This window comes from Dendrobates tinctorius, unplaced genomic scaffold, assembly GCF_039654945.1.
Source record: "Dendrobates tinctorius isolate UK_male_01 unplaced genomic scaffold, ASM3965494v1 ptg000254l, whole genome shotgun sequence".
Lineage (NCBI taxonomy): Eukaryota > Metazoa > Chordata > Amphibia > Anura > Dendrobatidae > Dendrobates > Dendrobates tinctorius.
The window spans coordinates 1548853-1575061 of NW_027361921.1; the positions used below are offsets into that span (position 1 = coordinate 1548853).

At 35.2% G+C, this 26209-nt stretch overlaps 16 non-coding genes across 16 annotated transcripts; all 16 read right to left on the bottom strand.

Annotated features, from left to right (window-relative positions):
* Positions 1-209: 209 nt before the first annotated feature.
* TRNAT-UGU (transfer RNA threonine (anticodon UGU)) lies at positions 210-283 on the bottom strand. The gene has a single exon. It is a non-coding gene; the product is annotated as a tRNA-Thr (tRNA).
* A 2512-nt stretch (positions 284-2795) lies between these two features.
* Positions 2796-2869, bottom strand: TRNAT-UGU (transfer RNA threonine (anticodon UGU)). Its single transcript has one exon. It is a non-coding gene; the product is annotated as a tRNA-Thr (tRNA).
* Positions 2870-4950: 2081 nt separating this feature from the next.
* Positions 4951-5024, bottom strand: TRNAT-UGU (transfer RNA threonine (anticodon UGU)). The gene has a single exon. It is a non-coding gene; the product is annotated as a tRNA-Thr (tRNA).
* A 2512-nt stretch (positions 5025-7536) lies between these two features.
* On the bottom strand, positions 7537-7610 carry TRNAT-UGU (transfer RNA threonine (anticodon UGU)). Its single transcript has one exon. It is a non-coding gene; the product is annotated as a tRNA-Thr (tRNA).
* A 1712-nt stretch (positions 7611-9322) lies between these two features.
* TRNAT-UGU (transfer RNA threonine (anticodon UGU)) lies at positions 9323-9396 on the bottom strand. The gene has a single exon. It is a non-coding gene; the product is annotated as a tRNA-Thr (tRNA).
* Positions 9397-12092: 2696 nt separating this feature from the next.
* On the bottom strand, positions 12093-12166 carry TRNAT-UGU (transfer RNA threonine (anticodon UGU)). The gene has a single exon. It is a non-coding gene; the product is annotated as a tRNA-Thr (tRNA).
* A 727-nt stretch (positions 12167-12893) lies between these two features.
* On the bottom strand, positions 12894-12967 carry TRNAT-UGU (transfer RNA threonine (anticodon UGU)). The gene has a single exon. It is a non-coding gene; the product is annotated as a tRNA-Thr (tRNA).
* Positions 12968-13878: 911 nt separating this feature from the next.
* TRNAT-UGU (transfer RNA threonine (anticodon UGU)) lies at positions 13879-13952 on the bottom strand. Its single transcript has one exon. It is a non-coding gene; the product is annotated as a tRNA-Thr (tRNA).
* A 728-nt stretch (positions 13953-14680) lies between these two features.
* On the bottom strand, positions 14681-14754 carry TRNAT-UGU (transfer RNA threonine (anticodon UGU)). The gene has a single exon. It is a non-coding gene; the product is annotated as a tRNA-Thr (tRNA).
* A 911-nt stretch (positions 14755-15665) lies between these two features.
* On the bottom strand, positions 15666-15739 carry TRNAT-UGU (transfer RNA threonine (anticodon UGU)). The gene has a single exon. It is a non-coding gene; the product is annotated as a tRNA-Thr (tRNA).
* Positions 15740-17449: 1710 nt separating this feature from the next.
* Positions 17450-17523, bottom strand: TRNAT-UGU (transfer RNA threonine (anticodon UGU)). The gene has a single exon. It is a non-coding gene; the product is annotated as a tRNA-Thr (tRNA).
* Positions 17524-18434: 911 nt separating this feature from the next.
* Positions 18435-18508, bottom strand: TRNAT-UGU (transfer RNA threonine (anticodon UGU)). The gene has a single exon. It is a non-coding gene; the product is annotated as a tRNA-Thr (tRNA).
* Positions 18509-20220: 1712 nt separating this feature from the next.
* TRNAT-UGU (transfer RNA threonine (anticodon UGU)) lies at positions 20221-20294 on the bottom strand. The gene has a single exon. It is a non-coding gene; the product is annotated as a tRNA-Thr (tRNA).
* A 1096-nt stretch (positions 20295-21390) lies between these two features.
* TRNAT-UGU (transfer RNA threonine (anticodon UGU)) lies at positions 21391-21464 on the bottom strand. Its single transcript has one exon. It is a non-coding gene; the product is annotated as a tRNA-Thr (tRNA).
* Positions 21465-23176: 1712 nt separating this feature from the next.
* On the bottom strand, positions 23177-23250 carry TRNAT-UGU (transfer RNA threonine (anticodon UGU)). Its single transcript has one exon. It is a non-coding gene; the product is annotated as a tRNA-Thr (tRNA).
* Positions 23251-25146: 1896 nt separating this feature from the next.
* TRNAT-UGU (transfer RNA threonine (anticodon UGU)) lies at positions 25147-25220 on the bottom strand. The gene has a single exon. It is a non-coding gene; the product is annotated as a tRNA-Thr (tRNA).
* Positions 25221-26209: the final 989 nt, after the last annotated feature.

Sequence of the window (26209 nt, forward strand, 5' to 3'; positions counted from 1 at the left end):
AGCTTATTCTTGAGAAGATGTAGCATCTTGGTTAAGTTGGTTAAGTTGTCAAGCTTGAAGCAATCTTACTTCCTTTTCAGCATTTAGATGAGATTCTTAATCTCACAATTGCACTATCAGTAGGGCTGGAACAATGGCAAATTTGAGTTTGCACACAGGTAAAACACCTGCTTTAAGATAGGAAGCTTATTCTTGAGAAGACAAAAACAAGGTACTGCTGAGAGTTGAACTCAGGATCTCCTGTTTACAAGACAGGTGCTTTAACCAACTAAGCCACAGCACCACATGTTCCGTAGGTGAATATTTATTTTTCTGCTTTTTCTGAAAACTGCTATGAAAATTTGTAGCATCTAATGTGTAATTCCACTGGTTTTAATTTGTAATGCTTGAGCCCATCCTATATTCTCTAAAGAAAGTTATTTCATCTGATTCCTTTTAGAGCATTTCAAAAGCAAAATTTTTTTTTTTACTCAAATTCCACTGGTTTTAATTTGTAATGCTTGAAGCCATCCTATATTCTCTAAAGAAACTTATTTCATCTAATTCCTTTTAGAGCATTTCAAAAGCAGAAAGTTTTTTTCTCTCAATTACACTTTATTAGTGCTTTGGGAAAGATATGTTTGATGTCAAACAAAAGTGAAAGTCCTCTTTTTCGGCTAACAGCCCCAAACTGACATGAAGAAAGGAAAGCGCTGCTGACATTCGAAATCAAGATTTTCTGTTTACTAAACAGGCTCTTTGACCAACTTGTCTACATCACAAAAAGATGTGATATATTGGAAAGACTGCTTAGAGAGTCAGGTGCGGAAAGTGGAGGCATTTCAAAATAAAATCCATTGGTTAAGTTGTCAAGCTTGAAGCAATCTTACTTCCTTTTCAGCATTTAGATGAGATTCTTAATCTCACAATTGCACTATCAGTAGGGCTGGAACAATGGCAAATTTGAGTTTGCACACAGGTAAAACACCTGCTTTAAGATAGGAAGCTTGTTCTTGAGAAGACAAAAACAAGGTACTGCTGAGAGTTGAACTCAGGATCTCCTGTTTACAAGACAGCCGCTTTAACCAACTAAGCCACAGCACCACATTTTCCATAGGTGAATATTTATTATTCTGCTTTTTCCGAAAACTGCTATGAAAATTTGTAGCATCTAATGTGTAATTCCACTGGTTTTAATTTGTAAAGCTTGAGCCCATCCTATATTCTCTAAAGAAAGTTATTTCATCTGATTCCTTTTAGAGCATTTCAAAAGCAAAATTTTTTTTTTTACTCAAATTCCACTGGTTTTAATTTGTAATGCTTGAAGCCATCCTATATTCTCTAAAGAAACTTATTTCATCTAATTCCTTTTAGAGCATTTCAAAAGCAGAAAGTTTTTTTCTCTCAATTACACTTTATTAGTGCTTTGGGAAAGACATGTTTGATGTCAAACAAAAGTGAAAGTCCTCTTTTTCGGCTATCAGCCCCAAACTGACATGAAGAAAGGAAAGCACTGCTGACAATCGAAATCAAGATTTTCTGTTTACTTAACAGGCTCTTTGACCAACTTGTCTACATCACAAAAAGATGTGATATATTGGAAAGACTGCTTAGAGAGTCAGGTGCGGAAAGTGGAGGCATTTCAAAATAAAATCCATTGGTTAAGTTGTCAAGCTTGAAGCAATCTTACTTCCTTTTCAGCATTTAGATGAGATTCTTAATCTCACAATTGCACTATCAGTAGGGCTGGAACAATGGCAAATTTGAGTTTGCACACAGGTAAAACACACCTGCTTTAAGATAGGAAGCTTATTCTTGAGAAGATGTAGCATCTTGGTTAAGTTGGTTAAGTTGTCAAGCTTGAAGCAATCTTACTTCCTTTTCAGCATTTAGATGAGATTCTTAATCTCACAATTGCACTATCAGTAGGGCTGGAACAATGGCAAATTTGAGTTTGCACACAGGTAAAACACCTGCTTTAAGATAGGAAGCTTGTTCTTGAGAAGACAAAAACAAGGTACTGCTGAGAGTTGAACTCAGGATCTCCTGTTTACAAGACAGCTGCTTTAACCAACTAAGCCACAGCACCACATTTTCCATAGGTGAATATTTATTATTCTGCTTTTTCCGAAAACTGCTATGAAAATTTGTAGCATCTAATGTGTAATTCCACTGGTTTTAATTTGTAAAGCTTGAGCCCATCCTATATTCTCTAAAGAAAGTTATTTCATCTGATTCCTTTTAGAGCATTTCAAAAGCAAAATTTTTTTTTTACTCAAATTCCACTGGTTTTAATTTGTAATGCTTGAAGCCATCCTATATTCTCTAAAGAAACTTATTTCATCTAATTCCTTTTAGAGCATTTCAAAAGCAGAAAGTTTTTTTCTCTCAATTACACTTTATTAGTGCTTTGGGAAAGACATGTTTGATGTCAAACAAAAGTGAAAGTCCTCTTTTTCGGCTATCAGCCCCAAACTGACATGAAGAAAGGAAAGCACTGCTGACAATCGAAATCAAGATTTTCTGTTTACTTAACAGGCTCTTTGACCAACTTGTCTACATCACAAAAAGATGTGATATATTGGAAAGACTGCTTAGAGAGTCAGGTGCGGAAAGTGGAGGCATTTCAAAATAAAATCCATTGGTTAAGTTGTCAAGCTTGAAGCAATCTTACTTCCTTTTCAGCATTTAGATGAGATTCTTAATCTCACAATTGCACTATCAGTAGGGCTGGAACAATGGCAAATTTGAGTTTGCACACAGGTAAAACACACCTGCTTTAAGATAGGAAGCTTATTCTTGAGAAGACAAAAACAAGGTACTGCTGAGAGTTGAACTCAGGATCTCCTGTTTACAAGACAGGTGCTTTAACCAACTAAGCCACAGCACCACATGTTCCGTAGGTGAATATTTATTTTTCTGCTTTTTCTGAAAACTGCTATGAAAATTTGTAGCATCTAATGTGTAATTCCACTGGTTTTAATTTGTAATGCTTGAGCCCATCCTATATTCTCTAAAGAAAGTTATTTCATCTGATTCCTTTTAGAGCATTTCAAAAGCAAAATTTTTTTTTTTACTCAAATTCCACTGGTTTTAATTTGTAATGCTTGAAGCCATCCTATATTCTCTAAAGAAACTTATTTCATCTAATTCCTTTTAGAGCATTTCAAAAGCAGAAAGTTTTTTTTCTCTCAATTACATTTTATTAGTGCTTTGGGAAAGACATGTTTGATGTCAAACAAAAGTGAAAGTCCTCTTTTTCGGCTAACAGCCCCAAACTGACATGAAGAAAGGAAAGCACTGCTGACATTAGAAATCAAGATTTTCTGTTTACTAAACAGGCTCTTTGACCAACTTGTCTACATCACAAAAAGATGTGATATATTGGAAAGACTGCTTAGAGAGTCAGGTGCGGAAAGTGGAGGCATTTCAAAATAAAATCCATTGGTTAAGTTGTCAAGCTTGAAGCAATCTTACTTCCTTTTCAGCATTTAGATGAGATTCTTAATCTCACAATTGCACTATCAGTAGGGCTGGAACAATGGCAAATTTGAGTTTGCACACAGGTAAAACACACCTGCTTTAAGATAGGAAGCTTATTCTTGAGAAGATGTAGCATCTTGGTTAAGTTGGTTAAGTTGTCAAGCTTGAAGCAATCTTACTTCCTTTTCAGCATTTAGATGAGATTCTTAATCTCACAATTGCACTATCAGTAGGGCTGGAACAATGGCAAATTTGAGTTTGCACACAGGTAAAACACCTGCTTTAAGATAGGAAGCTTGTTCTTGAGAAGACAAAAACAAGGTACTGCTGAGAGTTGAACTCAGGATCTCCTGTTTACAAGACAGCTGCTTTAACCAACTAAGCCACAGCACCACATTTTCCATAGGTGAATATTTATTATTCTGCTTTTTCCGAAAACTGCTATGAAAATTTGTAGCATCTAATGTGTAATTCCACTGGTTTTAATTTGTAAAGCTTGAGCCCATCCTATATTCTCTAAAGAAAGTTATTTCATCTGATTCCTTTTAGAGCATTTCAAAAGCAAAATTTTTTTTTTACTCAAATTCCACTGGTTTTAATTTGTAATGCTTGAAGCCATCCTATATTCTCTAAAGAAACTTATTTCATCTAATTCCTTTTAGAGCATTTCAAAAGCAGAAAGTTTTTTTCTCTCAATTACACTTTATTAGTGCTTTGGGAAAGACATGTTTGATGTCAAACAAAAGTGAAAGTCCTCTTTTTCGGCTATCAGCCCCAAACTGACATGAAGAAAGGAAAGCACTGCTGACAATCGAAATCAAGATTTTCTGTTTACTTAACAGGCTCTTTGACCAACTTGTCTACATCACAAAAAGATGTGATATATTGGAAAGACTGCTTAGAGAGTCAGGTGCGGAAAGTGGAGGCATTTCAAAATAAAATCCATTGGTTAAGTTGTCAAGCTTGAAGCAATCTTACTTCCTTTTCAGCATTTAGATGAGATTCTTAATCTCACAATTGCACTATCAGTAGGGCTGGAACAATGGCAAATTTGAGTTTGCACACAGGTAAAACACACCTGCTTTAAGATAGGAAGCTTATTCTTGAGAAGATGTAGCATCTTGGTTAAGTTGGTTAAGTTGTCAAGCTTGAAGCAATCTTACTTCCTTTTCAGCATTTAGATGAGATTCTTAATCTCACAATTGCACTATCAGTAGGGCTGGAACAATGGCAAATTTGAGTTTGCACACAGGTAAAAAACACCTGCTTTAAGATAGGAAGCTTATTCTTGAGAAGATGTAGCATCTTGGTTAAGTTGGTTAAGTTGTCAAGCTTGAAGCAATCTTACTTCCTTTTCAGCATTTAGATGAGATTCTTAATCTCACAATTGCACTATCAGTAGGGCTGGAACAATGGCAAATTTGAGTTTGCACACAGGTAAAACACCTGCTTTAAGATAGGAAGCTTATTCTTGAGAAGACAAAAACAAGGTACTGCTGAGAGTTGAACTCAGGATCTCCTGTTTACAAGACAGGTGCTTTAACCAACTAAGCCACAGCACCACATGTTCCGTAGGTGAATATTTATTTTTCTGCTTTTTCTGAAAACTGCTATGAAAATTTGTAGCATCTAATGTGTAATTCCACTGGTTTTAATTTGTAATGCTTGAGCCCATCCTATATTCTCTAAAGAAAGTTATTTCATCTGATTCCTTTTAGAGCATTTCAAAAGCAAAATTTTTTTTTTTACTCAAATTCCACTGGTTTTAATTTGTAATGCTTGAAGCCATCCTATATTCTCTAAAGAAACTTATTTCATCTAATTCCTTTTAGAGCATTTCAAAAGCAGAAAGTTTTTTTCTCTCAATTACACTTTATTAGTGCTTTGGGAAAGATATGTTTGATGTCAAACAAAAGTGAAAGTCCTCTTTTTCGGCTAACAGCCCCAAACTGACATGAAGAAAGGAAAGCGCTGCTGACATTCGAAATCAAGATTTTCTGTTTACTAAACAGGCTCTTTGACCAACTTGTCTACATCACAAAAAGATGTGATATATTGGAAAGACTGCTTAGAGAGTCAGGTGCGGAAAGTGGAGGCATTTCAAAATAAAATCCATTGGTTAAGTTGTCAAGCTTGAAGCAATCTTACTTCCTTTTCAGCATTTAGATGAGATTCTTAATCTCACAATTGCACTATCAGTAGGGCTGGAACAATGGCAAATTTGAGTTTGCACACAGGTAAAACACCTGCTTTAAGATAGGAAGCTTGTTCTTGAGAAGACAAAAACAAGGTACTGCTGAGAGTTGAACTCAGGATCTCCTGTTTACAAGACAGCCGCTTTAACCAACTAAGCCACAGCACCACATTTTCCATAGGTGAATATTTATTATTCTGCTTTTTCCGAAAACTGCTATGAAAATTTGTAGCATCTAATGTGTAATTCCACTGGTTTTAATTTGTAAAGCTTGAGCCCATCCTATATTCTCTAAAGAAAGTTATTTCATCTGATTCCTTTTAGAGCATTTCAAAAGCAAAATTTTTTTTTTTACTCAAATTCCACTGGTTTTAATTTGTAATGCTTGAAGCCATCCTATATTCTCTAAAGAAACTTATTTCATCTAATTCCTTTTAGAGCATTTCAAAAGCAGAAAGTTTTTTTCTCTCAATTACACTTTATTAGTGCTTTGGGAAAGACATGTTTGATGTCAAACAAAAGTGAAAGTCCTCTTTTTCGGCTATCAGCCCCAAACTGACATGAAGAAAGGAAAGCACTGCTGACAATCGAAATCAAGATTTTCTGTTTACTTAACAGGCTCTTTGACCAACTTGTCTACATCACAAAAAGATGTGATATATTGGAAAGACTGCTTAGAGAGTCAGGTGCGGAAAGTGGAGGCATTTCAAAATAAAATCCATTGGTTAAGTTGTCAAGCTTGAAGCAATCTTACTTCCTTTTCAGCATTTAGATGAGATTCTTAATCTCACAATTGCACTATCAGTAGGGCTGGAACAATGGCAAATTTGAGTTTGCACACAGGTAAAACACACCTGCTTTAAGATAGGAAGCTTATTCTTGAGAAGATGTAGCATCTTGGTTAAGTTGGTTAAGTTGTCAAGCTTGAAGCAATCTTACTTCCTTTTCAGCATTTAGATGAGATTCTTAATCTCACAATTGCACTATCAGTAGGGCTGGAACAATGGCAAATTTGAGTTTGCACACAGGTAAAACACCTGCTTTAAGATAGGAAGCTTGTTCTTGAGAAGACAAAAACAAGGTACTGCTGAGAGTTGAACTCAGGATCTCCTGTTTACAAGACAGCTGCTTTAACCAACTAAGCCACAGCACCACATTTTCCATAGGTGAATATTTATTATTCTGCTTTTTCCGAAAACTGCTATGAAAATTTGTAGCATCTAATGTGTAATTCCACTGGTTTTAATTTGTAAAGCTTGAGCCCATCCTATATTCTCTAAAGAAAGTTATTTCATCTGATTCCTTTTAGAGCATTTCAAAAGCAAAATTTTTTTTTTACTCAAATTCCACTGGTTTTAATTTGTAATGCTTGAAGCCATCCTATATTCTCTAAAGAAACTTATTTCATCTAATTCCTTTTAGAGCATTTCAAAAGCAGAAAGTTTTTTTCTCTCAATTACACTTTATTAGTGCTTTGGGAAAGACATGTTTGATGTCAAACAAAAGTGAAAGTCCTCTTTTTCGGCTATCAGCCCCAAACTGACATGAAGAAAGGAAAGCACTGCTGACAATCGAAATCAAGATTTTCTGTTTACTTAACAGGCTCTTTGACCAACTTGTCTACATCACAAAAAGATGTGATATATTGGAAAGACTGCTTAGAGAGTCAGGTGCGGAAAGTGGAGGCATTTCAAAATAAAATCCATTGGTTAAGTTGTCAAGCTTGAAGCAATCTTACTTCCTTTTCAGCATTTAGATGAGATTCTTAATCTCACAATTGCACTATCAGTAGGGCTGGAACAATGGCAAATTTGAGTTTGCACACAGGTAAAACACACCTGCTTTAAGATAGGAAGCTTATTCTTGAGAAGACAAAAACAAGGTACTGCTGAGAGTTGAACTCAGGATCTCCTGTTTACAAGACAGGTGCTTTAACCAACTAAGCCACAGCACCACATGTTCCGTAGGTGAATATTTATTTTTCTGCTTTTTCTGAAAACTGCTATGAAAATTTGTAGCATCTAATGTGTAATTCCACTGGTTTTAATTTGTAATGCTTGAGCCCATCCTATATTCTCTAAAGAAAGTTATTTCATCTGATTCCTTTTAGAGCATTTCAAAAGCAAAATTTTTTTTTTTACTCAAATTCCACTGGTTTTAATTTGTAATGCTTGAAGCCATCCTATATTCTCTAAAGAAACTTATTTCATCTAATTCCTTTTAGAGCATTTCAAAAGCAGAAAGTTTTTTTTCTCTCAATTACATTTTATTAGTGCTTTGGGAAAGACATGTTTGATGTCAAACAAAAGTGAAAGTCCTCTTTTTCGGCTAACAGCCCCAAACTGACATGAAGAAAGGAAAGCACTGCTGACATTAGAAATCAAGATTTTCTGTTTACTAAACAGGCTCTTTGACCAACTTGTCTACATCACAAAAAGATGTGATATATTGGAAAGACTGCTTAGAGAGTCAGGTGCGGAAAGTGGAGGCATTTCAAAATAAAATCCATTGGTTAAGTTGTCAAGCTTGAAGCAATCTTACTTCCTTTTCAGCATTTAGATGAGATTCTTAATCTCACAATTGCACTATCAGTAGGGCTGGAACAATGGCAAATTTGAGTTTGCACACAGGTAAAACACCTGCTTTAAGATAGGAAGCTTGTTCTTGAGAAGACAAAAACAAGGTACTGCTGAGAGTTGAACTCAGGATTTCCTGTTTACAAGACAGCTGCTTTAACAAACTAAGCCACAGCACCACATTTTCCATAGGTGAATATTTATTATTCTGCTTTTTCCGAAAACTGCTATGAAAATTTGTAGCATCTAATGTGTAATTCCACTGGTTTTAATTTGTAAAGCTTGAGCCCATCCTATATTCTCTAAAGAAAGTTATTTCATCTGATTCCTTTTAGAGCATTTCAAAAGCAAAATTTTTTTTTTTACTCAAATTCCACTGGTTTTAATTTGTAATGCTTGAAGCCATCCTATATTCTCTAAAGAAACTTATTTCATCTAATTCCTTTTAGAGCATTTCAAAAGCAGAAAGTTTTTTTCTCTCAATTACACTTTATTAGTGCTTTGGGAAAGACATGTTTGATGTCAAACAAAAGTGAAAGTCCTCTTTTTCGGCTATCAGCCCCAAACTGACATGAAGAAAGGAAAGCACTGCTGACAATCGAAATCAAGATTTTCTGTTTACTTAACAGGCTCTTTGACCAACTTGTCTACATCACAAAAAGATGTGATATATTGGAAAGACTGCTTAGAGAGTCAGGTGCGGAAAGTGGAGGCATTTCAAAATAAAATCCATTGGTTAAGTTGTCAAGCTTGAAGCAATCTTACTTCCTTTTCAGCATTTAGATGAGATTCTTAATCTCACAATTGCACTATCAGTAGGGCTGGAACAATGGCAAATTTGAGTTTGCACACAGGTAAAACACACCTGCTTTAAGATAGGAAGCTTATTCTTGAGAAGATGTAGCATCTTGGTTAAGTTGGTTAAGTTGTCAAGCTTGAAGCAATCTTACTTCCTTTTCAGCATTTAGATGAGATTCTTAATCTCACAATTGCACTATCAGTAGGGCTGGAACAATGGCAAATTTGAGTTTGCACACAGGTAAAACACCTGCTTTAAGATAGGAAGCTTATTCTTGAGAAGACAAAAACAAGGTACTGCTGAGAGTTGAACTCAGGATCTCCTGTTTACAAGACAGGTGCTTTAACCAACTAAGCCACAGCACCACATGTTCCGTAGGTGAATATTTATTTTTCTGCTTTTTCTGAAAACTGCTATGAAAATTTGTAGCATCTAATGTGTAATTCCACTGGTTTTAATTTGTAATGCTTGAGCCCATCCTATATTCTCTAAAGAAAGTTATTTCATCTGATTCCTTTTAGAGCATTTCAAAAGCAAAATTTTTTTTTTTACTCAAATTCCACTGGTTTTAATTTGTAATGCTTGAAGCCATCCTATATTCTCTAAAGAAACTTATTTCATCTAATTCCTTTTAGAGCATTTCAAAAGCAGAAAGTTTTTTTCTCTCAATTACACTTTATTAGTGCTTTGGGAAAGACATGTTTGATGTCAAACAAAAGTGAAAGTCCTCTTTTTCGGCTAACAGCCCCAAACTGACATGAAGAAAGGAAAGCACTGCTGACATTAGAAATCAAGATTTTCTGTTTACTAAACAGGCTCTTTGACCAACTTGTCTACATCACAAAAAGATGTGATATATTGGAAAGACTGCTTAGAGAGTCAGGTGCGGAAAGTGGAGGCATTTCAAAATAAAATCCATTGGTTAAGTTGTCAAGCTTGAAGCAATCTTACTTCCTTTTCAGCATTTAGATGAGATTCTTAATCTCACAATTGCACTATCAGTAGGGCTGGAACAATGGCAAATTTGAGTTTGCACACAGGTAAAACACACCTGCTTTAAGATAGGAAGCTTATTCTTGAGAAGATGTAGCATCTTGGTTAAGTTGGTTAAGTTGTCAAGCTTGAAGCAATCTTACTTCCTTTTCAGCATTTAGATGAGATTCTTAATCTCACAATTGCACTATCAGTAGGGCTGGAACAATGGCAAATTTGAGTTTGCACACAGGTAAAACACCTGCTTTAAGATAGGAAGCTTGTTCTTGAGAAGACAAAAACAAGGTACTGCTGAGAGTTGAACTCAGGATCTCCTGTTTACAAGACAGCCGCTTTAACCAACTAAGCCACAGCACCACATTTTCCATAGGTGAATATTTATTATTCTGCTTTTTCCGAAAACTGCTATGAAAATTTGTAGCATCTAATGTGTAATTCCACTGGTTTTAATTTGTAAAGCTTGAGCCCATCCTATATTCTCTAAAGAAAGTTATTTCATCTGATTCCTTTTAGAGCATTTCAAAAGCAAAATTTTTTTTTTTACTCAAATTCCACTGGTTTTAATTTGTAATGCTTGAAGCCATCCTATATTCTCTAAAGAAACTTATTTCATCTAATTCCTTTTAGAGCATTTCAAAAGCAGAAAGTTTTTTTCTCTCAATTACACTTTATTAGTGCTTTGGGAAAGACATGTTTGATGTCAAACAAAAGTGAAAGTCCTCTTTTTCGGCTAACAGCCCCAAACTGACATGAAGAAAGGAAAGCACTGCTGACATTCGAAATCAAGATTTTCTGTTTACTAAACAGGCTCTTTGACCAACTTGTCTACATCACAAAAAGATGTGATATATTGGAAAGACTGCTTAGAGAGTCAGGTGCGGAAAGTGGAGGCATTTCAAAATAAAATCCATTGGTTAAGTTGTCAAGCTTGAAGCAATCTTACTTCCTTTTCAGCATTTAGATGAGATTCTTAATCTCACAATTGCACTATCAGTAGGGCTGGAACAATGGCAAATTTGAGTTTGCACACAGGTAAAACACACCTGCTTTAAGATAGGAAGCTTATTCTTGAGAAGATGTAGCATCTTGGTTAAGTTGGTTAAGTTGTCAAGCTTGAAGCAATCTTACTTCCTTTTCAGCATTTAGATGAGATTCTTAATCTCACAATTGCACTATCAGTAGGGCTGGAACAATGGCAAATTTGAGTTTGCACACAGGTAAAACACCTGCTTTAAGATAGGAAGCTTATTCTTGAGAAGACAAAAACAAGGTACTGCTGAGAGTTGAACTCAGGATGTCCTGTTTACAAGAAAGGCGCTTTAACCAACTAAGCCACAGCACCACATGTTCCGTAGGTGAATATTTATTATTCTGCTTTTTCCGAAAACTGCTATGAAAATTTGTAGCATCTAATGTGTAATTCCACTGGTTTTAATTTGTAATGCTTGAGCCCATCCTATATTCTCTAAAGAAAGTTATTTCATCTGATTCCTTTTAGAGCATTTCAAAAGCAAAAAATTTTTTTTTCTCAAATTCCACTGGTTTTAATTTGTAATGCTTGAAGCCATCCTATATTCTCTAAAGAAACTTATTTCATCTAATTCCTTTTAGAGCATTTCAAAAGCAGAAAGTTTTTTTCTCTCAATTACACTTTATTAGTGCTTTGGGAAAGACATGTTTGATGTCAAACAAAAGTGAAAGTCCTCTTTTTCGGCTAACAGCCCCAAACTGACATGAAGAAAGGAAAGCACTGCTGACATTCGAAATCAAGATTTTCTGTTTACTAAACAGGCTCTTTGACCAACTTGTCTACATCACAAAAAGATGTGATATATTGGAAAGACTGCTTAGAGAGTCAGATGCGGAAAGTGGAGGCATTTCAAAATAAAATCCATTTTTTTAAGTTGTCAAGCTTGAAGCAATCTTACTTCCTTTTCAGCATTTAGATGAGATTCTTAATCTGACAATTGCACTATCAGTAGGGCTGGAACAATGGCAAATTTGAGTTTGCACACAGGTAAAACACCAGCTTTAAGATAGGAAGCTTATTCTTGAGAAGACAAAAACAAGGTACTGCTGAGAGTTGAACTCAGGATCTCCTGTTTACAAGACAGGCGCTTTAACCAACTAAGCCACAGCACCACATGTTCCATAGGTGAATATTTATTATTCTGCTTTTTCCGAAAACTGCTATGAAAATTTGTAGCATCTAATGTGTAATTCCACTGGTTTTAATTTGTAATGCTTGAGCCCATCCTATATTCTCTAAAGAAAGTTATTTCATCTGATTCCTTTTAGAGCATTTCAAAAGCAAAATTTTTTTTTTACTCAAATTTCACTGGTTTTAATTTGTAATGCTTGAAGCCATCCTATATTCTCTAAAGAAACTTATTTCATCTAATTCCTTTTAGAGCATTTCAAAAGCAGAAAGTTTTTTTCTCTCAATTACACTTTATTAGTGCTTTGGGAAAGATATGTTTGATGTCAAACAAAAGTGAAAGTCCTCTTTTTCGGCTAACAGCCCCAAACTGACATGAAGAAAGGAAAGCGCTGCTGACATTCGAAATCAAGATTTTCTGTTTACTAAACAGGCTCTTTGACCAACTTGTCTACATCACAAAAAGATGTGATATATTGGAAAGACTGCTTAGAGAGTCAGGTGCGGAAAGTGGAGGCATTTCAAAATAAAATCCATTGGTTAAGTTGTCAAGCTTGAAGCAATCTTACTTCCTTTTCAGCATTTAGATGAGATTCTTAATCTCACAAATGCACTATCAGTAGGGCTGGAAAAATGGCAAATTTGAGTTTGCACACAGGTAAAACACACCTGCTTTAAGATAGGAAGCTTATTCTTGAGAAGACGAAAACAAGGTACTGCTGAGAGTTGAACTCAGGATCTCCTGTTTACAAGACAGGCGCTTTAACCAACTAAGCCACAGCACCACATGTTCCATAGGTGAATATTTATTATTCTGCTTTTTCCGAAAACTGCTATGAAAATTTGTAGCATCTAATGTGTAATTCCACTGGTTTTAATTTGTAAAGCTTGAGCCCATCCTATATTCTCTAAAGAAAGTTATTTCATCTGATTCCTTTTAGAGCATTTCAAAAGCAAAATTTTTTTTTTTACTCAAATTCCACTGGTTTTAATTTGTAATGCTTGAAGCCATCCTATATTCTCTAAAGAAACTTATTTCATCTAATTCCTTTTAGAGCATTTCAAAAGCAGAAAGTTTTTTTCTCTCAATTACACTTTATTAGTGCTTTGGGAAAGACATGTTTGATGTCAAACAAAAGTGAAAGTCCTCTTTTTCGGCTATCAGCCCCAAACTGACATGAAGAAAGGAAAGCACTGCTGACAATCGAAATCAAGATTTTCTGTTTACTTAACAGGCTCTTTGACCAACTTGTCTACATCACAAAAAGATGTGATATATTGGAAAGACTGCTTAGAGAGTCAGGTGCGGAAAGTGGAGGCATTTCAAAATAAAATCCATTGGTTAAGTTGTCAAGCTTGAAGCAATCTTACTTCCTTTTCAGCATTTAGATGAGATTCTTAATCTCACAATTGCACTATCAGTAGGGCTGGAACAATGGCAAATTTGAGTTTGCACACAGGTAAAAAACACCTGCTTTAAGATAGGAAGCTTATTCTTGAGAAGATGTAGCATCTTGGTTAAGTTGGTTAAGTTGTCAAGCTTGAAGCAATCTTACTTCCTTTTCAGCATTTAGATGAGATTCTTAATCTCACAATTGCACTATCAGTAGGGCTGGAACAATGGCAAATTTGAGTTTGCACACAGGTAAAACACCTGCTTTAAGATAGGAAGCTTATTCTTGAGAAGACAAAAACAAGGTACTGCTGAGAGTTGAACTCAGGATCTCCTGTTTACAAGACAGGTGCTTTAACCAACTAAGCCACAGCACCACATGTTCCGTAGGTGAATATTTATTTTTCTGCTTTTTCTGAAAACTGCTATGAAAATTTGTAGCATCTAATGTGTAATTCCACTGGTTTTAATTTGTAAAGCTTGAGCCCATCCTATATTCTCTAAAGAAAGTTATTTCATCTGATTCCTTTTAGAGCATTTCAAAAGCAAAATTTTTTTTTTTACTCAAATTCCACTGGTTTTAATTTGTAATGCTTGAAGCCATCCTATATTCTCTAAAGAAACTTATTTCATCTAATTCCTTTTAGAGCATTTCAAAAGCAGAAAGTTTTTTTCTCTCAATTACACTTTATTAGTGCTTTGGGAAAGACAAGTTTGATGTCAAACAAAAGTGAAAGTCCTCTTTTTCGGCTATCAGCCCCAAACTGACATGAAGAAAGGAAAGCACTGCTGACAATCGAAATCAAGATTTTCTGTTTACTTAACAGGCTCTTTGACCAACTTGTCTACATCACAAAAAGATGTGATATATTGGAAAGACTGCTTAGAGAGTCAGGTGCGGAAAGTGGAGGCATTTCAAAATAAAATCCATTGGTTAAGTTGTCAAGCTTGAAGCAATCTTACTTCCTTTTCAGCATTTAGATGAGATTCTTAATCTCACAAATGCACTATCAGTAGGGCTGGAAAAATGGCAAATTTGAGTTTGCACACAGGTAAAACACACCTGCTTTAAGATAGGAAGCTTATTCTTGAGAAGACGAAAACAAGGTACTGCTGAGAGTTGAACTCAGGATCTCCTGTTTACAAGACAGGCGCTTTAACCAACTAAGCCACAGCACCACATGTTCCATAGGTGAATATTTATTATTCTGCTTTTTCCGAAAACTGCTATGAAAATTTGTAGCATCTAATGTGTAATTCCACTGGTTTTAATTTGTAAAGCTTGAGCCCATCCTATATTCTCTAAAGAAAGTTATTTCATCTGATTCCTTTTAGAGCATTTCAAAAGCAAAATTTTTTTTTTTACTCAAATTCCACTGGTTTTAATTTGTAATGCTTGAAGCCATCCTATATTCTCTAAAGAAACTTATTTCATCTAATTCCTTTTAGAGCATTTCAAAAGCAGAAAGTTTTTTTCTCTCAATTACACTTTATTAGTGCTTTGGGAAAGACATGTTTGATGTCAAACAAAAGTGAAAGTCCTCTTTTTCGGCTATCAGCCCCAAACTGACATGAAGAAAGGAAAGCACTGCTGACAATCGAAATCAAGATTTTCTGTTTACTTAACAGGCTCTTTGACCAACTTGTCTACATCACAAAAAGATGTGATATATTGGAAAGACTGCTTAGAGAGTCAGGTGCGGAAAGTGGAGGCATTTCAAAATAAAATCCATTGGTTAAGTTGTCAAGCTTGAAGCAATCTTACTTCCTTTTCAGCATTTAGATGAGATTCTTAATCTCACAATTGCACTATCAGTAGGGCTGGAACAATGGCAAATTTGAGTTTGCACACAGGTAAAAAACACCTGCTTTAAGATAGGAAGCTTATTCTTGAGAAGATGTAGCATCTTGGTTAAGTTGGTTAAGTTGTCAAGCTTGAAGCAATCTTACTTCCTTTTCAGCATTTAGATGAGATTCTTAATCTCACAATTGCACTATCAGTAGGGCTGGAACAATGGCAAATTTGAGTTTGCACACAGGTAAAACACCTGCTTTAAGATAGGAAGCTTATTCTTGAGAAGACAAAAACAAGGTACTGCTGAGAGTTGAACTCAGGATCTCCTGTTTACAAGACAGGTGCTTTAACCAACTAAGCCACAGCACCACATGTTCCGTAGGTGAATATTTATTTTTCTGCTTTTTCTGAAAACTGCTATGAAAATTTGTAGCATCTAATGTGTAATTCCACTGGTTTTAATTTGTAATGCTTGAGCCCATCCTATATTCTCTAAAGAAAGTTATTTCATCTGATTCCTTTTAGAGCATTTCAAAAGCAAAATTTTTTTTTTACTCAAATTCCACTGGTTTTAATTTGTAATGCTTGAAGCCATCCTATATTCTCTAAAGAAACTTATTTCATCTAATTCCTTTTAGAGCATTTCAAAAGCAGAAAGTTTTTTTCTCTCAATTACACTTTATTAGTGCTTTGGGAAAGATATGTTTGATGTCAAACAAAAGTGAAAGTCCTCTTTTTCGGCTAACAGCCCCAAACTGACATGAAGAAAGGAAAGCGCTGCTGACATTCGAAATCAAGATTTTCTGTTTACTAAACAGGCTCTTTGACCAACTTGTCTACATCACAAAAAGATGTGATATATTGGAAAGACTGCTTAGAGAGTCAGGTGCGGAAAGTGGAGGCATTTCAAAATAAAATCCATTGGTTAAGTTGTCAAGCTTGAAGCAATCTTACTTCCTTTTCAGCATTTAGATGAGATTCTTAATCTCACAATTGCACTATCAGTAGGGCTGGAACAATGGCAAATTTGAGTTTGCACACAGGTAAAACACCTGCTTTAAGATAGGAAGCTTGTTCTTGAGAAGACAAAAACAAGGTACTGCTGAGAGTTGAACTCAGGATCTCCTGTTTACAAGACAGCCGCTTTAACCAACTAAGCCACAGCACCACATTTTCCATAGGTGAATATTTATTATTCTGCTTTTTCCGAAAACTGCTATGAAAATTTGTAGCATCTAATGTGTAATTCCACTGGTTTTAATTTGTAAAGCTTGAGCCCATCCTATATTCTCTAAAGAAAGTTATTTCATCTGATTCCTTTTAGAGCATTTCAAAAGCAAAATTTTTTTTTTTACTCAAATTCCACTGGTTTTAATTTGTAATGCTTGAAGCCATCCTATATTCTCTAAAGAAACTTATTTCATCTAATTCCTTTTAGAGCATTTCAAAAGCAGAAAGTTTTTTTCTCTCAATTACACTTTATTAGTGCTTTGGGAAAGACATGTTTGATGTCAAACAAAAGTGAAAGTCCTCTTTTTCGGCTATCAGCCCCAAACTGACATGAAGAAAGGAAAGCACTGCTGACAATCGAAATCAAGATTTTCTGTTTACTTAACAGGCTCTTTGACCAACTTGTCTACATCACAAAAAGATGTGATATATTGGAAAGACTGCTTAGAGAGTCAGGTGCGGAAAGTGGAGGCATTTCAAAATAAAATCCATTGGTTAAGTTGTCAAGCTTGAAGCAATCTTACTTCCTTTTCAGCATTTAGATGAGATTCTTAATCTCACAATTGCACTATCAGTAGGGCTGGAACAATGGCAAATTTGAGTTTGCACACAGGTAAAACACACCTGCTTTAAGATAGGAAGCTTATTCTTGAGAAGATGTAGCATCTTGGTTAAGTTGGTTAAGTTGTCAAGCTTGAAGCAATCTTACTTCCTTTTCAGCATTTAGATGAGATTCTTAATCTCACAATTGCACTATCAGTAGGGCTGGAACAATGGCAAATTTGAGTTTGCACACAGGTAAAACACCTGCTTTAAGATAGGAAGCTTGTTCTTGAGAAGACAAAAACAAGGTACTGCTGAGAGTTGAACTCAGGATCTCCTGTTTACAAGACAGGTGCTTTAACCAACTAAGCCACAGCACCACATTTTCCATAGGTGAATATTTATTATTCTGCTTTTTCCGAAAACTGCTATGAAAATTTGTAGCATCTAATGTGTAATTCCACTGGTTTTAATTTGTAAAGCTTGAGCCCATCCTATATTCTCTAAAGAAAGTTATTTCATCTGATTCCTTTTAGAGCATTTCAAAAGCAAAATTTTTTTTTTTACTCAAATTCCACTGGTTTTAATTTGTAATGCTTGAAGCCATCCTATATTCTCTAAAGAAACTTATTTCATCTAATTCCTTTTAGAGCATTTCAAAAGCAGAAAGTTTTTTTCTCTCAATTACACTTTATTAGTGCTTTGGGAAAGACATGTTTGATGTCAAACAAAAGTGAAAGTCCTCTTTTTCGGCTATCAGCCCCAAACTGACATGAAGAAAGGAAAGCACTGCTGACAATCGAAATCAAGATTTTCTGTTTACTTAACAGGCTCTTTGACCAACTTGTCTACATCACAAAAAGATGTGATATATTGGAAAGACTGCTTAGAGAGTCAGGTGCGGAAAGTGGAGGCATTTCAAAATAAAATCCATTGGTTAAGTTGTCAAGCTTGAAGCAATCTTACTTCCTTTTCAGCATTTAGATGAGATTCTTAATCTCACAATTGCACTATCAGTAGGGCTGGAACAATGGCAAATTTGAGTTTGCACACAGGTAAAACACACCTGCTTTAAGATAGGAAGCTTATTCTTGAGAAGATGTAGCATCTTGGTTAAGTTGGTTAAGTTGTCAAGCTTGAAGCAATCTTACTTCCTTTTCAGCATTTAGATGAGATTCTTAATCTCACAATTGCACTATCAGTAGGGCTGGAACAATGGCAAATTTGAGTTTGCACACAGGTAAAACACCTGCTTTAAGATAGGAAGCTTATTCTTGAGAAGACAAAAACAAGGTACTGCTGAGAGTTGAACTCAGGATCTCCTGTTTACAAGACAGGTGCTTTAACCAACTAAGCCACAGCACCACATGTTCCATAGGTGAATATTTATTTTTCTGCTTTTTCTGAAAACTGCTATGAAAATTTGTAGCATCTAATGTGTAATTCCACTGGTTTTAATTTGTAATGCTTGAGCCCATCCTATATTCTCTAAAGAAAGTTATTTCATCTGATTCCTTTTAGAGCATTTCAAAAGCAAAATTTTTTTTTTTACTCAAATTCCACTGGTTTTAATTTGTAATGCTTGAAGCCATCCTATATTCTCTAAAGAAACTTATTTCATCTAATTCCTTTTAGAGCATTTCAAAAGCAGAAAGTTTTTTTTCTCTCAATTACATTTTATTAGTGCTTTGGGAAAGACATGTTTGATGTCAAACAAAAGTGAAAGTCCTCTTTTTCGGCTAACAGCCCCAAACTGACATGAAGAAAGGAAAGCACTGCTGACATTAGAAATCAAGATTTTCTGTTTACTAAACAGGCTCTTTGACCAACTTGTCTACATCACAAAAAGATGTGATATATTGGAAAGACTGCTTAGAGAGTCAGGTGCGGAAAGTGGAGGCATTTCAAAATAAAATCCATTGGTTAAGTTGTCAAGCTTGAAGCAATCTTACTTCCTTTTCAGCATTTAGATGAGATTCTTAATCTCACAATTGCACTATCAGTAGGGCTGGAACAATGGCAAATTTGAGTTTGCACACAGGTAAAACACCTGCTTTAAGATAGGAAGCTTGTTCTTGAGAAGACAAAAACAAGGTACTGCTGAGAGTTGAACTCAGGATTTCCTGTTTACAAGACAGCTGCTTTAACCAACTAAGCCACAGCACCACATTTTCCATAGGTGAATATTTATTATTCTGCTTTTTCCGAAAACTGCTATGAAAATTTGTAGCATCTAATGTGTAATTCCACTGGTTTTAATTTGTAAAGCTTGAGCCCATCCTATATTCTCTAAAGAAAGTTATTTCATCTGATTCCTTTTAGAGCATTTCAAAAGCAAAATTTTTTTTTTTACTCAAATTCCACTGGTTTTAATTTGTAATGCTTGAAGCCATCCTATATTCTCTAAAGAAACTTATTTCATCTAATTCCTTTTAGAGCATTTCAAAAGCAGAAAGTTTTTTTCTCTCAATTACACTTTATTAGTGCTTTGGGAAAGACATGTTTGATGTCAAACAAAAGTGAAAGTCCTCTTTTTCGGCTATCAGCCCCAAACTGACATGAAGAAAGGAAAGCACTGCTGACAATCGAAATCAAGATTTTCTGTTTACTTAACAGGCTCTTTGACCAACTTGTCTACATCACAAAAAGATGTGATATATTGGAAAGACTGCTTAGAGAGTCAGGTGCGGAAAGTGGAGGCATTTCAAAATAAAATCCATTGGTTAAGTTGTCAAGCTTGAAGCAATCTTACTTCCTTTTCAGCATTTAGATGAGATTCTTAATCTCACAATTGCACTATCAGTAGGGCTGGAACAATGGCAAATTTGAGTTTGCACACAGGTAAAACACACCTGCTTTAAGATAGGAAGCTTATTCTTGAGAAGATGTAGCATCTTGGTTAAGTTGGTTAAGTTGTCAAGCTTGAAGCAATCTTACTTCCTTTTCAGCATTTAGATGAGATTCTTAATCTCACAATTGCACTATCAGTAGGGCTGGAACAATGGCAAATTTGAGTTTGCACACAGGTAAAACACCTGCTTTAAGATAGGAAGCTTATTCTTGAGAAGACAAAAACAAGGTACTGCTGAGAGTTGAACTCAGGATCTCCTGTTTACAAGACAGGTGCTTTAACCAACTAAGCCACAGCACCACATGTTCCGTAGATGAATATTTATTTTTCTGCTTTTTCTGAAAACTGCTATGAAAATTTGTAGCATCTAATGTGTAATTCCACTGGTTTTAATTTGTAATGCTTGAGCCCATCCTATATTCTCTAAAGAAAGTTATTTCATCTGATTCCTTTTAGAGCATTTCAAAAGCAAAATTTTTTTTTTTACTCAAATTCCACTGGTTTTAATTTGTAATGCTTGAAGCCATCCTATATTCTCTAAAGAAACTTATTTCATCTAATTCCTTTTAGAGCATTTCAAAAGCAGAAAGTTTTTTTCTCTCAATTACACTTTATTAGTGCTTTGGGAAAGACATGTTTGATGTCAAACAAAAGTGAAAGTCCTCTTTTTCGGCTAACAGCCCCAAACTGACATGAAGAAAGGAAAGCACTGCTGACATTAGAAATCAAGATTTTCTGTTTACTAAACAGGCTCTTTGACCAACTTGTCTACATCACAAAAAGATGTGATATATTGGAAAGACTGCTTAGAGAGTCAGGTGCGGAAAGTGGAGGCATTTCAAAATAAAATCCATTGGTTAAGTTGTCAAGCTTGAAGCAATCTTACTTCCTTTTCAGCATTTAGATGAGATTCTTAATCTCACAATTGCACTATCAGTAGGGCTGGAACAATGGCAAATTTGAGTTTGCACACAGGTAAAACACACCTGCTTTAAGATAGGAAGCTTATTCTTGAGAAGATGTAGCATCTTGGTTAAGTTGGTTAAGTTGTCAAGCTTGAAGCAATCTTACTTCCTTTTCAGCATTTAGATGAGATTCTTAATCTCACAATTGCACTATCAGTAGGGCTGGAACAATGGCAAATTTGAGTTTGCACACAGGTAAAACACACCTGCTTTAAGATAGGAAGCTTATTCTTGAGAAGATGTAGCATCTTGGTTAAGTTGGTTAAGTTGTCAAGCTTGAAGCAATCTTACTTCCTTTTCAGCATTTAGATGAGATTCTTAATCTCACAATTGCACTATCAGTAGGGCTGGAACAATGGCAAATTTGAGTTTGCACACAGGTAAAACACCTGCTTTAAGATAGGAAGCTTATTCTTGAGAAGACAAAAACAAGGTACTGCTGAGAGTTGAACTCAGGATCTCCTGTTTACAAGACAGGTGCTTTAACCAACTAAGCCACAGCACCACATGTTCCATAGGTGAATATTTATTTTTCTGCTTTTTCTGAAAACTGCTATGAAAATTTGTAGCATCTAATGTGTAATTCCACTGGTTTTAATTTGTAATGCTTGAGCCCATCCTATATTCTCTAAAGAAAGTTATTTCATCTGATTCCTTTTAGAGCATTTCAAAAGCAAAATTTTTTTTTTTACTCAAATTCCACTGGTTTTAATTTGTAATGCTTGAAGCCATCCTATATTCTCTAAAGAAACTTATTTCATCTAATTCCTTTTAGAGCATTTCAAAAGCAGAAAGTTTTTTTTCTCTCAATTACATTTTATTAGTGCTTTGGGAAAGACATGTTTGATGTCAAACAAAAGTGAAAGTCCTCTTTTTCGGCTAACAGCCCCAAACTGACATGAAGAAAGGAAAGCACTGCTGACATTAGAAATCAAGATTTTCTGTTTACTAAACAGGCTCTTTGACCAACTTGTCTACATCACAAAAAGATGTGATATATTGGAAAGACTGCTTAGAGAGTCAGGTGCGGAAAGTGGAGGCATTTCAAAATAAAATCCATTGGTTAAGTTGTCAAGCTTGAAGCAATCTTACTTCCTTTTCAGCATTTAGATGAGATTCTTAATCTCACAATTGCACTATCAGTAGGGCTGGAACAATGGCAAATTTGAGTTTGCACACAGGTAAAACACCTGCTTTAAGATAGGAAGCTTGTTCTTGAGAAGACAAAAACAAGGTACTGCTGAGAGTTGAACTCAGGATTTCCTGTTTACAAGACAGCTGCTTTAACCAACTAAGCCACAGCACCACATTTTCCATAGGTGAATATTTATTATTCTGCTTTTTCCGAAAACTGCTATGAAAATTTGTAGCATCTAATGTGTAATTCCACTGGTTTTAATTTGTAAAGCTTGAGCCCATCCTATATTCTCTAAAGAAAGTTATTTCATCTGATTCCTTTTAGAGCATTTCAAAAGCAAAATTTTTTTTTTTACTCAAATTCCACTGGTTTTAATTTGTAATGCTTGAAGCCATCCTATATTCTCTAAAGAAACTTATTTCATCTAATTCCTTTTAGAGCATTTCAAAAGCAGAAAGTTTTTTTCTCTCAATTACACTTTATTAGTGCTTTGGGAAAGACATGTTTGATGTCAAACAAAAGTGAAAGTCCTCTTTTTCGGCTATCAGCCCCAAACTGACATGAAGAAAGGAAAGCACTGCTGACAATCGAAATCAAGATTTTCTGTTTACTTAACAGGCTCTTTGACCAACTTGTCTACATCACAAAAAGATGTGATATATTGGAAAGACTGCTTAGAGAGTCAGGTGCGGAAAGTGGAGGCATTTCAAAATAAAATCCATTGGTTAAGTTGTCAAGCTTGAAGCAATCTTACTTCCTTTTCAGCATTTAGATGAGATTCTTAATCTCACAATTGCACTATCAGTAGGGCTGGAACAATGGCAAATTTGAGTTTGCACACAGGTAAAACACACCTGCTTTAAGATAGGAAGCTTATTCTTGAGAAGATGTAGCATCTTGGTTAAGTTGGTTAAGTTGTCAAGCTTGAAGCAATCTTACTTCCTTTTCAGCATTTAGATGAGATTCTTAATCTCACAATTGCACTATCAGTAGGGCTGGAACAATGGCAAATTTGAGTTTGCACACAGGTAAAACACCTGCTTTAAGATAGGAAGCTTATTCTTGAGAAGACAAAAACAAGGTACTGCTGAGAGTTGAACTCAGGATCTCCTGTTTACAAGACAGGTGCTTTAACCAACTAAGCCACAGCACCACATGTTCCGTAGATGAATATTTATTTTTCTGCTTTTTCTGAAAACTGCTATGAAAATTTGTAGCATCTAATGTGTAATTCCACTGGTTTTAATTTGTAATGCTTGAGCCCATCCTATATTCTCTAAAGAAAGTTATTTCATCTGATTCCTTTTAGAGCATTTCAAAAGCAAAATTTTTTTTTTTACTCAAATTCCACTGGTTTTAATTTGTAATGCTTGAAGCCATCCTATATTCTCTAAAGAAACTTATTTCATCTAATTCCTTTTAGAGCATTTCAAAAGCAGAAAGTTTTTTTCTCTCAATTACACTTTATTAGTGCTTTGGGAAAGACATGTTTGATGTCAAACAAAAGTGAAAGTCCTCTTTTTCGGCTAACAGCCCCAAACTGACATGAAGAAAGGAAAGCACTGCTGACATTAGAAATCAAGATTTTCTGTTTACTAAACAGGCTCTTTGACCAACTTGTCTACATCACAAAAAGATGTGATATATTGGAAAGACTGCTTAGAGAGTCAGGTGCGGAAAGTGGAGGCATTTCAAAATAAAATCCATTGGTTAAGTTGTCAAGCTTGAAGCAATCTTACTTCCTTTTCAGCATTTAGATGAGATTCTTAATCTCACAATTGCACTATCAGTAGGGCTGGAACAATGGCAAATTTGAGTTTGCACACAGGTAAAACACACCTGCTTTAAGATAGGAAGCTTATTCTTGAGAAGATGTAGCATCTTGGTTAAGTTGGTTAAGTTGTCAAGCTTGAAGCAATCTTACTTCCTTTTCAGCATTTAGATGAGATTCTTAATCTCACAATTGCACTATCAGTAGGGCTGGAACAATGGCAAATTTGAGTTTGCACACAGGTAAAACACCTGCTTTAAGATAGGAAGCTTGTTCTTGAGAAGACAAAAACAAGGTACTGCTGAGAGTTGAACTCAGGATCTCATGTTTACAAGACAGCTGCTTTAACCAACTAAGCCACAGCACCACATTTTCCATAGGTGAATATTTATTATTCTGCTTTTTCCGAAAACTGCTATGAAAATTTGTAGCATCTAATGTGTAATTCCACTGGTTTTAATTTGTAAAGCTTGAGCCCATCCTATATTCTCTAAAGAAAGTTATTTCATCTGATTCCTTTTAGAGCATTTCAAAAGCAAAATTTTTTTTTTTACTCAAATTCCACTGGTTTTAATTTGTAATGCTTGAAGCCATCCTATATTCTCTAAAGAAACTTATTTCATCTAATTCCTTTTAGAGCATTTCAAAAGCAGAAAGTTTTTTTATCTCAATTACACTTTATTAGTGCTTTGGGAAAGACATGTTTGATGTCAAACAAAAGTGAAAGTCCTCTTTTTCGGCTATCAGCCCCAAACTGACATGAAGAAAGGAAAGCACTGCTGACAATCGAAATCAAGATTTTCTGTTTACTTAACAGGCTCTTTGACCAACTTGTCTACATCACAAAAAGATGTGATATATTGGAAAGACTGCTTAGAGAGTCAGGTGCGGAAAGTGGAGGCATTTCAAAATAAAATCCATTGGTTAAGTTGTCAAGCTTGAAGCAATCTTACTTCCTTTTCAGCATTTAGATGAGATTCTTAATCTCACAATTGCACTATCAGTAGGGCTGGAACAATGGCAAATTTGAGTTTGCACACAGGTAAAACACACCTGCTTTAAGATAGGAAGCTTATTCTTGAGAAGATGTAGCATCTTGGTTAAGTTGGTTAAGTTGTCAAGCTTGAAGCAATCTTACTTCCTTTTCAGCATTTAGATGAGATTCTTAATCTCACAATTGCACTATCAGTAGGGCTGGAACAATGGCAAATTTGAGTTTGCACACAGGTAAAACACCTGCTTTAAGATAGGAAGCTTATTCTTGAGAAGACAAAAACAAGGTACTGCTGAGAGTTGAACTCAGGATCTCCTGTTTACAAGACAGGTGCTTTAACCAACTAAGCCACAGCACCACATGTTCCGTAGGTGAATATTTATTTTTCTGCTTTTTCTGAAAACTGCTATGAAAATTTGTAGCATCTAATGTGTAATTCCACTGGTTTTAATTTGTAATGCTTGAGCCCATCCTATATTCTCTAAAGAAAGTTATTTCATCTGATTCCTTTTAGAGCATTTCAAAAGCAAAATTTTTTTTTTTACTCAAATTCCACTGGTTTTAATTTGTAATGCTTGAAGCCATCCTATATTCTCTAAAGAAACTTATTTCATCTAATTCCTTTTAGAGCATTTCAAAAGCAGAAAGTTTTTTTTCTCTCAATTACACTTTATTAGTGCTTTGGGAAAGACATGTTTGATGTCAAACAAAAGTGAAAGTCCTCTTTTTCGGCTAACAGCCCCAAACTGACATGAAGAAAGGAAAGCACTGCTGACATTAGAAATCAAGATTTTCTGTTTACTAAACAGGCTCTTTGACCAACTTGTCTACATCACAAAAAGATGTGATATATTGGAAAGACTGCTTAGAGAGTCAGGTGCGGAAAGTGGAGGCATTTCAAAATAAAATCCATTGGTTAAGTTGTCAAGCTTGAAGCAATCTTACTTCCTTTTCAGCATTTAGATGAGATTCTTAATCTCACAATTGCACTATCAGTAGGGCTGGAACAATGGCAAATTTGAGTTTGCACACAGGTAAAACACACCTGCTTTAAGATAGGAAGCTTATTCTTGAGAAGATGAAAACAAGGTACTGCTGAGAGTTGAACTCAGGATCTCCTGTTTACAAGACAGGCGCTTTAACAAACTAAGCCACATCACCACATGTTCCGTAGGTGAATATTTATTATTCTGCTTTTTCTGAAAACTGCTATGAAAATTTGTAGCATCTAATGTGTAATTCCACTGGTTTTAATTTGTAATGCTTGAGCCCATCCTATATTCTCTAAAGAAAGTTATTTCATCTGATTCCTTTTAGAGCATTTCAAAAGCAAAATTTTTTTTTTAC